We start from the raw sequence: 14,527 nt of genomic DNA, 5'->3' as shown, positions 1-14,527 counted from the left end.
TTTCCTGGTCGTTCTTCACAATAGGGCCATTATGCTAGAAAGAAATAAAAGACATTCTCAGCCTCAATAAACAGGCTCGTAGCCCAGGGTTTTAGATGATAGCACAATTCTTCCTCTTGTATAAGTGTACCCATTCTCTCCTTGGGTCTGGTCAAAATTCACTTTAGTAAGGATCCCTCACTCCAGCACTGGAGAGAAGTGAAGATATTTCTCTTCTGTAATCCTATTTGGAAGATGAGCTTATATTCTGACTGCAGGCTTAACCCTTTTACTCCCGCAGGCTTATTTTTTTTGACCCATTGGGTTTATGTGGTTTTGCTGCTGACATCGATTAAACTATTTTATAAATGACTTCATAGTACATATATAAAAATATTAATAGAATATTTTATTTTCTGCCTAGATATTTAACCAGCGATGAATATGCATACTATAATAGTTACTTTTATTCACCATTTATACTGTATGAAAGTTATTCCCAGTATATCTGGTCCTTCGAAAAGATACAAGGTTGACTTTAGCTAGAGGTACACAATACCCTCTGTGCAAAAGTTTTGCCCCATAGGACCTTTTGAGTGACATGTTTTAACCCAATGTGCTCACAAAATCTTTTGGTCACTATAATGTTTTTGTTTCATGACTGTGTAGAAGATGAAAGATATTGTAGCGTGACTGTAGCGCAGCACTTCATTTGAGTAATATTGAGGGAATACGTATGGGGGCAGGAAAATGTCCTCTGATATTGGCAACAAGGGGTGCGACAGAGATAAGAAGCATAGGAGGTACTTGATGGACACTTATGGAGGAGTCTGGGAAGATAGCTGATGGAAAAACAATCTGGTAATATAGCTGGTAACTATCTTCTATGCATGGATGGTTTTATTACATATCCTGTAGCTCCACACTATTGTATAGTCCAAAATGTGAAAGGTATTTTGACTTGAAGCACTTTATAGGGTGGCTTGCTTTTTTTCTATAGACAGTTTGTATATTTTTGTTGCCATGGAGGAAATTGTTTGTCAACCAGAATGGAGCAGTGACAGTTTTTGGTCAGTTCTGTCTGTTGGAGGGGTGTAGCACCTACCTGCAGGGTGGCAGAGATTAAACCTTTGTGTTTTTTTTTTTATCTCATCTCTTTATCTGCAGGCCTGAGCAGGAGGGGCAGGTCTCTTCTAGCACCATATAAACATCAGTATTTATTGGCCCCCCACTGTGTACACAGAGGAGGCAAGAGATCAGAGGGGAAACATTGGGCTCTGTGACACCTCCCCGGGCACTTTCTGTACACTTGTCTGTGGGTGGGTGTTGAGTATGGGGCATGTGCTTCTTAACAATGGGCTTTGCATTCCTGGAAAGTGTTTGTTTTTATGTCTGTTAATGTTCAAGAAGATACAAAGAAAATACCAAATGCTTGTAGCCTGCAAACAACTCCAGAGTTTTAGTGGTTAATATTGTCTCATTGTTCTATATGTGTACAGCACCAACATATAGTGTATTGCCATATATATTTCTATTCCAAGTGAGCCTGTGCCTATATGTCCCTGTACAAATGGTGTTTCTAAATGTAGTGGAAAGGAAATGCAAGACAAAAGGTGTGAGGGAGCTGGAGGGGACATACATAGCGTCACTGTCACTATGTGTAAAACCTCAAGAAAAACCCTTATTGTTTACTTGAAAATTGCTGCCATTATAACTGGAGGGGGAATCTACCATGGTGTAAGAAATGTGGCATAAATACAGTTTGTACCGATCGAAGAGTTTATCTATTGTTGTGCAGCTTGAATAAGGCCTGCAACGTGTGAGAAAATATAGAAGTAGTGTCTACAACTGCTTGGGAACGCCCACTGGGATTAGCCCATTCATCCTTCCCAAGAGGAGAAAGGAGTAACCAGAGAACAAGATCATGCAACCCTTCTCTCCTACAAGCAATAGGTTAGTAAAAGAGTTTCCTATGATAGATAGAGGTCCATTTCTTTTGTGGCTGCCTCTCCTCTAAAAATATTTGGCTAATGGTTTTGGTCTAAATAGAATTGGAAGTCTATTTAAAGGGCCAGCATCATATAGAAGCCTTATATAATTAAATTATTAAAGAAATACTCCTTACAAACCCAGTAAACTGCCTAGTACAGGCTCCAAGGGGGAGGAGCATGACACAGGATTCAAAACAGACCAATGAGAGTATCTTTGTACCATGCCCCGCCCCTGAGGCCCTGCACTAGGCATAATACATGGGCTCAGATTAACTAATGATTTGGCTGTTTGTAAATGTAGGTAATGTAAAATGACCCCAGATTTATCACAGTGGTTGATGCTGGATGGTTTATCTGATTAGTTTAGTCTACATTTGTACCATTTTTTGGTTGCCTTACTTTGAGCAGAAATTCTATAATGCATTGTTGGCACATTTAAACCACACCCCTTTTCCCGAGAATCCACAGACTTTTTGTAAGGTGAAACGTTTTAGTCTGAACTACATGTGCCACGTTTACAACAGTGTCTAGTCATAACTACAATAATAAATTTGGACCATTGTATATGTTTTGCCTTGCAGGGATCCTTTCATACACAAGTACGGAAATGTACAACATTCTCAAAACTAGACACGTGCAGGATGGAGATGTGAGAATAAAAGCCTTTCCAACAGACTGAAATGGCTGATAACAGCAAACAATCAAATAGTATGATAGAATTGCCAAGTTTCCAAGCTGTTTTTGTGAACTGTTCTCCAGGCCTGCAGATTTTCTAAAGGTTACATATGTTGTGTGTGACATAAGGTGTGCGTGCACGTGCTATAAAGCATGACTGGAATGTTCCTTGTATTCTAAGAACTGACATAAAAGCTATTCTACATAAACATGTAGGAGGGGAATATACTACATATTACATTAATTATCCTATTTCACTTTATACTGCTGCAGGGCATTCAGCACATGTGCTTTCAGGGCTTTTGAAGAATATTCCTGGAGTGTTTCTTGAAAATAGTTCAGTAGTGTAATTTATATGTCATTGACTATTAATTCTGATTCTATCAGATGTATAATATTATACTGGCTTCATTTATATCTAGTAAAAAATAACCAAACTATCTCATAAAGGTAAAGCAACATCTTGCTGCAATGATGCAAAGTTGACACTAGGGTTTGAAATCCACATGGGGGACCGGAAGGACAGGGAGCCCATCAGCTGAAAAAAAAAAAAAAGCTGTTACCCATGGACCACATAGACTATAATGGGGTCCAGGTTTCTGCTGGTTTTAGGGCCCCTTCACACGGAGTTTACGCTCCGAGTATTCTGTACATTTTACACGTGTAAAAATACACGGGTAAAATGTACAGAATACACAGCGTGTAGACAGAATCCACGGAGCGTAAACTCCGTGTGAAGGGGCCCTTATACTGAAGTAGGTGGAGAGAAAAGTCCTCCATGCAGGATTTCTCTGCTCTTCTTATTTTAGATTAAATCTGTGTCGGGGTCTTCTACGGAGACTCCAATGCAGATATGAACCTAGGAAACTATTGTAGTTCAACTAATCCCAATAATATTGTCAGTCACTGCATAAAGGTTTAGAATAGCCATTGCTGCCAAATATATTGGCACTATATAAATAAAGATTATTGTAATATCCTATCAAGGTAAGTTAAAGAGATCCTATCATTAAAACAACATTTTTTTCTCGATCACACATAGGAATAGCCTTAAGAAAGGCTATTCTTCTCCTACCTTTAGATGTTTTCCCTGCGGCACCGTTCGGTAGAAATCCCGGTTTTTCTGTGGTATGTAAATGATATCTCTAGCAACACTGTGGGCGTCCCCAGTGCTACGAGAGAAATCTCCAGTGATGCCTCTATCTTCTTCTGGAACAACCTCTTCACGCGTCTTCTTCCGGCGCTGGGGGTCAAACTTCTACGCATGTGCAGTCAGCTCTGCCATCAGGCTGCACATGCGTGCGGCCATTTTCTTGTGGCCGCTTACCCCTGCTTACTGTGTAAGCGGCAACAAGAAAATGGCTGCTTTTTGTGTAAGCGGTCACAAGAAAATGGCTGCTTACACCAGGCAGGCATGCGCAGTCGGCTCTGCCCGAAGTCTAGAAGTTTGAAGCCAGCGCTGGAAGACGATGCAGGGAGAGGCCGTTCCAGAAGAAGATGAGGCGTCGCTGTAGAGTTCTCTCGCAGCATTGGGGACGCCCCCAGTGTTGCGAGAGAACTCATTTGCATACCGAAGAAATCCCGGATTTCTACTGAATGGCGGTGCATAGAAGACATCTAAGTATTCCTACGTGTTATCAAGAAAAAATATTGTTTTAATAATAGGATCCCTTTAATAGAAGGCTTCCTCCAGTCAGGACCACTGTCTGTTAGTAGATGAAAGGTTGTGTCTGCTCAAGAACCTGGCATGTCCATTGATTACAATGGGAACTGGAAATTTATAAAAACACTCCTCGGACCCATAACAACCAATCAGGTTCAAGGTTTAAAGGGCACCTGAGTCGTCTTAAAAAGTTGAAATATGTGCGTATTTTGTGGGTTTTTGCTGGGCAGTCTGTTCTAAGACTTTACATGGTGTCCCATTAGATTTATTGCCGATAATAAATTATGTCTGTAGCAGCTACATTTTTATCTCAGGCTGTGGGCATGTACAATAAGGAGCAGTCTAGCCCCTCTCCTATGCGTTGCTAATAATGTGCTACCATTCTGCCAGGAGTAACTACAATAGGAAACAAATGGCTAAGAAAAGCCTGAGTGGCCATAATATAGGAGATTCAGGAACACTGGATTGTAAATACAGAGCAAATACCTGTAACCAAGCAGATAAAACACAGGGAAAAATAATTTATAAATATAGTCATGAAAGCTGCTTAAGGGGTTGTTCACACTTGCTCCCCTGTCCATCCACCATGTTTCCATCCTAATCCCCGGGGAAACTTAATAGGGTACGGCTTGCCGGGAGTCAGTTTTTAAACCCATTCATTTGATTGGGTTTTTAATGCAAACCACCGGTGTCCGTATGTGGCCTCTCTGCAGTGAAACTTTGGTTTTTTGCACAGACACAAAGATGGACATGCAGGACTTTGTGTCTGTCCAAAAAAAACCAAAACGGTTTCACCACGGAGAGTCTGCATACGGACACACATTAGATGCAAGTTTATTGCTTACACAGGGAATCTCTAAAATGATGACAAATCCTATATAGTCACTGACTACTATCTATAAAAGCATGTTTCTAGCAATGGGCCAATATGAAGTAGCTGTATCTCGTGTCTCTTATTAACTAGCTTTTATTGTTGGTTTTATTCTTGTTGCCCAGAGTGACAACAGTGCTCACTTGTCTACAATTGTCTCCAAGGCAGCAGAACTGTATCTCATCTCTGAAGAACCATAATAACAACTCCGCGAGATGATATTAATATCTGCCTAAAAATAGCCGGAGAGCCAGAAAGAAAATAATGCCAAGGCCCAGATGTGTGTTTTGCACCAAATATTTTTTCACGAGAGCAGAGGATTGAATCATGCTATGATTAAGAGATTTTTAATCTCGAAACGCGTTAGTTGCGTTATTTTATCTCGCCTTTTTCACTTTCCCTGTATGTGTTTTCTATCTTTTTGCACATTATAATTTTAAATGATTCTATGGATTAAAAGTTAAATTTTAAAGAAGCCGGGTCGTGGAATACGTATTTCCTTTTTGCAACGACAAATATTTTTTCGCTGATGGCAAATAGATCTATTTAATTCAGTTTTTCAATCTATGACTCCATTGGCTACAATGGTGGGAGGCGCAGATGGCATGTGTGTCTACCTAAGGGGGTTGTCTAAGTCGTAGAAAAAAATTGCCTAAGTACTTGAAAATATCTAAAGTAAAAAAGAAAACTGCCCTCACTGGACTGTTGAATTTTCCAGTTTTCTCATTGCCGTCCCCACCAGGAGTGATGATGTCCCATATGTAGCCAATCACTATACTAATCGGTCACAAATGTGAATGAGTCATGTGCTGTTTACGCTAATGTGACCACTGAGGCCAATGATTGGCTGCGTTGGTCACATGATAACAAATAGGTAGTCATCGCTTATGGGGTGGTAAGGATGGGAACTACAGTGCCGAAGAGGGGGCATTCTAAACATGACTGCTGGGTTGTTTGTTTTTTAAAAATATACAGATAATGAACATAGATAATTGTTTATATGCTCTGACTTCATAACTTGGTGACAGCCATGGTCAGGAGCAGTAAAGCAGTTCCTCTCTAATTCACAAAAAAATTATTGAATTCCTATGAATGTGAATATGCAACAAACTATAGATTTAATTATTATACAATATCAATAATTGTATAATATAATTAAACACAATCACTTTTTCTTCAAGCTGGAGTCGTAACTGTTTTTGTTTCTACCCAAAATTGGTGATGACTTTGACTCATTTTGTATTTAAGGGTTTCACCATCATAGATGCAAAGGTTGATGAGTATTTTGTCTCCATTTGTAGTGACTACCCTAAACCACTATCCACACTGTGTTAGTCTTGAAACATTCTCCCCTTACCTTTATATGAGTCAACCAAGAGCAGGGAGATGTGTCTAAGAGTGGGTTCAAGTCTGTGCCCAGTCTCCGCTTTGTGGGTTTCCGTCTTCTGCCAGAGAACCTGGACAAGAGACGTAAACCCGGCAGCCTGTGAGAGTCTTCTGGTCTCCGCTGCATGTCCCACTTTGTGTCCGGTTAAAAAAAAACAAAAATGCTTTCGCCGCGGAGAGGCAGAAGACGCTCACTAGCGGTCACTTTGTAAACCCATTGAAATGTATGGGTTTGAAAAGTGACTGCCGGTTTCCATCTCCTGTCCAGTTTCTCGGGCATGACACTGAAACCTGCAAAGTGGAGACGGGCACTGGTGTGAACCTGCCCTAAAATGATCCAAACAGAGTGGGGGGAATTCATTAATCCCTCTACTCCAGTTTTCTGGCCTAAAGGGATGATTTCATGGGGCATATTTGGTGCAAGACCCTTTCTTGTGCCAAATGTGCCCCACAAGTCTCAATCTGTACCTTGCTTGCCACATTTTGTGAATATAAGTGGGGTGTGGATCATCCGGGGGCAGGGACGTGTCGGCCCAACAGATTAATTATAACTGAGGCCAATTTTTTTGGCATGAGTTACAATGGAAATCTACACAGTTTCCTGACTTGTACAGATTTCCATTTTGGCGCAGGGATGTTCAACTGAACTATGAAGAGGCTGCAGCTTCTTAATAAACCTCTTGGTCCCCCAGTTGGGCTGGTGGCCATTTTACAGTAGTAAGGAGTAGATTGGCAAAGGTGGTAAATATGCAAACTATGTATTCTGCTTTTATTGTGACATGTAGGATCATTTTAATTGACTATTTTCTTTTCTTTGGCTCATTTGCGCTGTATACAGAATATAGGCTGTATGTATTTCGTTGCTTAGTTGACGGTGCGGTGATGGAGTTGTAGCATGTGACCTTTCTGATAGGATTAGCAGCGATTAGCACAGAACAGGCAGACTACAGAGTCAGAGCTTCTAGGCACAGAACAAAAAATGCCTACTTTAGATGTCTCTGAAGCACTTTTCCATTTCTCCCAGTACTCCCCCCACCATTGCCACCTTCTTCCTTCCTTTGTAATGTGGGATCTTCCCCTCCCAGGCATAGATAACACAGGAATCTCTGCATTGTATGGCCTCTGACCTTCAGTACTTATCTAGATGAGCTTTATAGGGAGGAGCTGGAGATATGACCAGAACAGGAGGCACAAGTTATATAACCCTGCAAAATCACTGCTCTAAAGTGCTAGAAGCAAAATAATAGTACGCAAGGCTGCCCATAGACGCAAACTTTTTCTCCATAGACCTCAGACATTGTGAGTTGTTCATTTCTAGTTGCCTAATAATTGTCTGGGCACCAGAAGTCATTTCATTAACATTTATCCATTGCCTCCTTCCCTGGGCATACCTGTTTACGTTCAACCTCACAGTCCCTACATAGGGTTAAGGGGATATCATCACCCCTTAACCCTGTCTAGAAGCCTCTCACCTCTGCCAAGTCAGTCTTCTCTGCGCCAGGCTGATGAGATCCAATCAGATCGAAACAGCTGTCCTCAGCTGAGAAGACTGGCTTGGTAAAATCCCACATCATTTGCAGCAAAGGCCTCTGGGAAGGTCGGGCATGATGTTAAAAGGAGCGCCCTCTATTGGGCTGCATGACTGAGGCACTGTCTTCTTATTTGCATCATGGAAGACAGATTTGCATATTCTTCCCATAGTCCCTACATAGACATAGTACTTGTGCTGCCATATTGTGCATAGAACAGCACTAAACTATGGAGATATTCTTCCCAATGGAATATGGACTCTTCCATGGTTAGCACATTAGATCCTCACTTGGGATAGGGTCATGTGCAGTATGGTACCTGCTTTTTTCTCTCCTTGTACTTGTGAAGTGTTTTTATTTGCATGGTTTCCTGTGATTTGCAATGACTCAGTGCATTGTACTATATTGTAGGATTGTTACTGCCACTTTAAGTATGTTTGTTGCTGAGTCATTACACCTTCTGTTCTGGTATTTTCTGGATGGAGGGCGGTGCACTGATTCTCCCAAACAGGCGTTTTCCTTCACCTCTCGGATCTTCCATACTGAATCTCCATTGTGACTGTTATGGCCACTTGTCAAAGCAGAAAGTTCATTTAAGTCCAAGGTTTCGAGGCTTTACCTAAAAATTAATAAAATGAACCTAAGGCTCTATGCGTATGATGTATTATATTATAATGGCCCCATTATTACATGTCTGTGTATGGAGCTGTGAGGAAAACTCAGGACCGGTCCTATATCTGTACGTTAACCACTGCTGTACTGAAGGTCTACCTCCCAAAAATACCGGTGACTAAGATGTCACACAGCTTAGCTTATGGAAGCACAGGAGAAGCGGGGAGCTTGCTGATGTGTTAACCCCTTGCATGGACAGGTGTAATGGACAGAAAAGTGGCCACGCCGTGGCTATTACAGCTCTTTTGACTTATATGGGTGCTGTATTGTGAGACTGCTCAATTGCAAGGTTGTACGGAGCTGTATTACACTTGTGCACATGAGCTCTGACACTGTTGATACCTTTTTGGCTCTACAGTGCACAGGACACAAGGTTTATTGGTGCTCAGACACGTGGCAGAATCTGCATTTAATTACCCAAATATCTGTAAGTCTACATTCACATCTGCACATTTTTGTCCATTGTTCTGGTCTATGACAATCTATGACGTATGCAAATGGGACATCCAAGGGGCACCATTGACTATATTGGTGGACACCATACTTTAGACGATCGGCTGATTTAACTGATATTGTTGAGCTCATCTAATATCAATTTAATATGTACAAAGGTTTAAAAACTCACCTTGGCATTGGCTCTTGTAGGAATAACGGGTTGTGTATCTTTGAATCTACAATGCCTTATCTGTTCCTCAGGAGACCCTCATACTTATGTTTGACTTAGATATTAAATAGTCATGTCATTTTGCCAAACTTGGTTGGTTTAGCCATCTTAACACTAAAATGATGAAGTAGGGAAGGTCAGCTCTGCTTTGATAACCTACCCATAGCCAAACCAACTTGTAACCAATCCATAGTCCAGGAGCACAGGGCAGCATAAGCTCATTTTCATGTATAAGGTTTGATGGCTAAATAGTTTCTTTAGATTGTTCCGTTATCACTACCATTGGCTTGTTTCCAAGTACTCATACTAGTAACCGATCAGAATGAAGAAGAGGATAAAACTATCACCATGGCTGATCTTCATAGTATGGCGACACAATCACTCAGATCAATAAAACATATGTCCATCTGGTGTTTGCTCCATAGATATTATGATTGTTGTCAACGTATCTGTATAAGCAGCTTTTCCATGAAAAATAATGAGATAAGAGCAGAATTTCTCCCAGCAAGAAATGATCCACATAACACAAGTTGTTTTTCAGAGTTTGTATTTTTCCTACATAAGAAGTCTGTTTAAAAAATCTGCCTTGTAAAAGATAACCTCTGGCCTAGAGGCATTTAAATAATGAATTTGTCCGAATGTCTGGATTCATGCTGTCATCTTCCAGTGACATCCTGCTTCCTGAGGTCATGCTCTCATTGCTCTAATTTATAGCCAAAGACAGCTTTGTGCTAAAGGGAAAATGCTGTTGTGCGTTGGCTCTTCGTGCTGGATGTGATGGCGCTACTTCCTGTGCTGCCAGATACGTTCTTCTAATGTTATTTACTCAGAGATCAGTAATATGGAGAGTCAAAGTGCAGCAGATATTAACTCAGACACAGCCCATACTCCAGACATTAAGGGGCACATGAAGTCAACTTAAAATGTATAGAATTTAAAGGCGGCGTAACATACAGGTAAATCATACATACTGAAGAGCCACCGCTTATTGCAATTTTAGGTTGAGTTCACAGTTTTTTGATCAGGAATCCGTCTCAAAATCAGCCTCCAAAAAAAGCCACCCAATAGAGTTCTAAAAAACGGCTCCTAATAGAGGCTGATTTTGAGGCGGACCAAAAAAATTGTGTGAACTCTGCCTCAGGGTAACTGGTAAAGTGATTTCTGCTGTCCTATCTGAGGAGAGATGCTGAGCTTTGGATATATAACTTCATATGATTTGGGGCAAGATAGAGTAAAAAACTGAGTAAATCCTGACAGTACTCCTAAGAGAAATAGTGAGAGTCCTGTTTCTGAGTAAGGGAGCCTTCACACGGAGTAAACACTCTGCTCATTCTGAACGTAAAACTTGTTCAGAGTGAGTGGCGTTAAAACAAAATCCCATTGATTTCTATGGGTGCCAGCATACGCACATATCACATTGAAAGCAATAGGTAAAAAAGCCTCCCATTGATTTCAATGGGTAGCGCGCGAGTTTTGCATTCAGAATGAGCGTTTACTCCATGTGAAGGCTCCCTAAGTTTGCATGCTTGAAATACGTCAGTGGTATGGAGGCCGCTTAACCCTGCATTTTAATAGACATAAGAGTTATGTTCTATTACATCCAATATCTTGTCTTTGTGGATTTCCCCTTGGTTTGCCCATTCTGTAGACTGGAGTCATATACTCTTCTGGGTGTTCCAACCAACTATTAATCCAGCAACTTGCACCTGGCAACCAGTGAGATGTTTTTTTATTTTTCACTCTGATTCTCTTTTACCAGTGACAATGTGATTGGACGGGATAATCAGGACTCGCTGCCTCTTCTAGGAGTCCTGCCACGATTTAGACTAAGGCCCCACGTTGCGGAAACGCAGCTTTTTTGTTGCAGATTTTGTTGCAGTTTTTTGAGCCAAAGTCAGGTGTAGATTGAGCAGAAGGGAGGAATATGAGAGCTTTCTATATATTTTCCATTCCTTAAGTAGCCATTCTTGGCTTTTGCTTAAAAAACGCAACAAAATCTGCAACAAAAAAAGCTGCGTTTCCACAATGTGGGGCCTTAGCCTTAGGGCCCGTGCACACGATGTAACACGATGCTGATTCTGACACGTAAACTTGTGTCAGCGCTTCAAAACAGAATCCTATTGACTTCAATGGGTTCCGTTTCATGCGCGTAACACTTTGAAATCAATGGGTTAAAAAGCCTCCCATTAATTTCAGTGTGTAGCACACGTAAGACGGAAGCCATTGAAGTCAATGGGATTCTGTTTTGAAGTGCTGACTCTGACATGAGTTTACGTGTCAGAATCAGCACCGCGTTACATCGTGTGCACAGGCCCGTACTCTGTTTTTTTTTACTTAGAAATCCTTCTCCAAATCACATAAACCCATATATCACAGCGTTCAGCTTCCTTCCATCTATCTTATCCTGCTCTCAGGTAGGACGGCACAGTTCACACAGTTTTTTGGTCAGGATTTTGAGGCCGAATTCGCCTCAAAATCCTGACGAAAAAGACGGCTCCCATTGAAATTACAGATCAGAACGGACATGCTCATTCTTCAGGCTGATTCGCTTCAGTTTCCAGACCAAAAACCCAGTGTACACTCAGCCTTACAGTGCCATCTGTGTTTATCAGTATAGGCAATGTCTGCATTGTATGGGAGCCAGTGTGGTACAAGTGCCACGTTTCTAATGAAATGAATGTGAAGTATACCATAAGGTGCCATGTCACATCATGCAGATTATAAAGTACCCACTGCTGTCCTTTAATAAAGAACATCCTTTGTACAATTTTAATAGGGAGGGATCAGTATTATATAGTAATAAAGTGGGTTTCTTTATTGTTTCATGCAAGAGTTATATCCAATTACGATCCACTGATTTTAATAGACACGCTATTGTGTTTTACCGCAACACTGTGAAAAAAGCTTCATGAAAGTCATAACCCGCTGAGATGATTTGATCAGACAGACTCTCACCAGATACAGTCCTATGAAAAAGTTTGGGCACCCCTATTAATCTTAATCATTTTTAGTTCTAAATATTTTGGTGTTTGCAGCAGCCATTTCAGTTTGATATATCTAATAACTGATGGGCACAGTAATATTTCTGGATTGGAATGAGGTTTATTGTACTAACAGAAAATGTGCAATATGCATTAAACCAAAATTTGACCGGTGCAAAAATATGGGCACCTCAACAGAAAAGTGACATTAATATTTAGTAGAGCCTCCTTTTGCAAAGATAACAGCCTCTAGTCGCTTCCTGTAGCTTTTAATCAGATCCTGGATGAAGGTATTTTGGACCATTCCTCTCTACAAAACAATTCAAGTTCAGTTAAGTTTGATGGTCGCCGAGCATCAAATCATCCCACAGATTTTCAATGATATTCAGGTCTGGGGACTGGGATGGCCATTCCAGAACATTGTAATTGTTCCTCTGCATGAATGCCTGAGTTGATTTGGAGCGGTGTTTGGACATTGTATTGCTGAAATATCCATCCCCGGCGTAACTTCAACTTCGTCACTGATTCTTGAACATTATTCTCAGGAATCTGCTAATACTGAGTGGAATCCATGCGACCCTCAACTTTAACAAGATTCCCGGTGCCGGCATTGGCCATAAAGCCCCAAAGCATGATGGAACCTCCACCAAATTTTACAGTGGGTAGCAAGTGTTTTTCTTGGAATGCTGTTTTTTTTGGACACCATGCATAACGCCTTTTTGTATGACCAAACAACTCAATCTTTGTTTCATCAGTCCACAGGACTTTCTTCCAAAATGAAGCTGGCTTGTCCAAATGTGCTTTTGCATACCTCAGGTGACTCTGTTTGTGGTGTGCTTGCAGAAACGGCTTCTTTCTCATCACTCTCCCATACAGCTTCTCCTTGTGCAAAGTGCGCTGTATTGTTGACCGATGCACAGTGACACCATCTGCAGCAAGATGATGCTGCAGCTCTTTGGAGGTGGTCTGTGGATTGTCCTTGGCTGTTCTCACCATTCTTCTTCTCTGCCTTTCTGATATTTTTCTTGGCCTGCCACTTCTGGGCTTAACAAGAACTGTCCCTGTGGTCTTCCATTTCCTTACTATGTTCCTCACAGTGGAAACTGACAGGTTAAATCTCTGAGACAACTTTTTGTATCCTTACCCTGAACAACTATGTTGAACAATCTTTGTTTTCAGATCATTTGAGAGCAGGCTGTCCATGCTCGGCGACCATCAGACTTAACTGAACTTGAATTATTTTGTAAAGAGGAATAGTCCAAAATACCTTCATCCAGGATCCAGGAACTGATTAAAAGCTACAGGAAGCGACTAGAGGCTGTTATCTTTGCAAAAGGAGGATCTACTAAATATTAATGTCACTTTTCTGTTGAGGTGCCCATACTTTTGCACTGGTCAAATTTTGGTTTAATGCATATTGCACATTTTCTGTTAGTACAATAAACCTCATTTCAATCCTGAAATATTACTGTGTCCATCAGTTGTTAGATATATGAAACTGAAATGACTGCTGCAAACACCAAAATATTTAGAACTAAAAATGATTAAGATTAATAGGGGTGCCCAAACTTTTTCATAGGACTGTAGATCCTATGTGATCAGCTTATAGCAGTCTCAGAGAGTCAACCAGACCAATCCAAACCTGCATGGAGAGCGTCTGCACCAGAAATAAGGAATTATTCATGCTCAAACTATTTCTTGTTTATCTTGTGTGAGCGACAAAACGTTTTGTGCTTTCAACGTGGGTAATAAAATTTGGGTTATGTCCAGAATTCACTATTTATACTGTGTTGTTCATTGAGTCCTGTGGGCAGCAGTAGGACACGTACTACAACCATATGAAAACTTCTGTGTCATCTACATTTATTTCTGGGGCCCATTGGCTGTAGTGGTCGTGTTAGATGGTGCCATCTGCGCCGAGCGCCTGTGTTTTCATCTATACAGACTGCTTCCAGTTTGCCAATGGCAGCAATGCCATATGTAGTGGCTGTGTTTGTATTTGTGTTTCTTTTTACTAGGAGTGCGAAGTATAGCATATGTCCTTGAGTCGCCCTCTTCTATGAAAGGGTTAAAATTATTTTTATATTTTTAACTGCTGCTTGGTAATAGGTGCCAG

The 14,527-nt window shown here is 41.0% G+C and overlaps 1 protein-coding gene across 2 annotated transcripts in view; it reads left to right on the top strand.

Moving 5' to 3' along the window:
* The window catches only part of RARA (retinoic acid receptor alpha), a 94,372-nt gene that overhangs the window by 57,694 nt on the left and 22,151 nt on the right, over positions 1-14,527 (top strand). The gene's annotated exons all lie outside the window — the stretch shown is intronic.

Source organism: Leptodactylus fuscus, chromosome 6 (genome assembly GCF_031893055.1).
Source record: "Leptodactylus fuscus isolate aLepFus1 chromosome 6, aLepFus1.hap2, whole genome shotgun sequence".
Lineage (NCBI taxonomy): Eukaryota > Metazoa > Chordata > Amphibia > Anura > Leptodactylidae > Leptodactylus > Leptodactylus fuscus.
The sequence above is the reverse complement of the archived record's forward strand: the minus strand, read 5'-3'. Positions and strand labels throughout refer to the sequence as shown.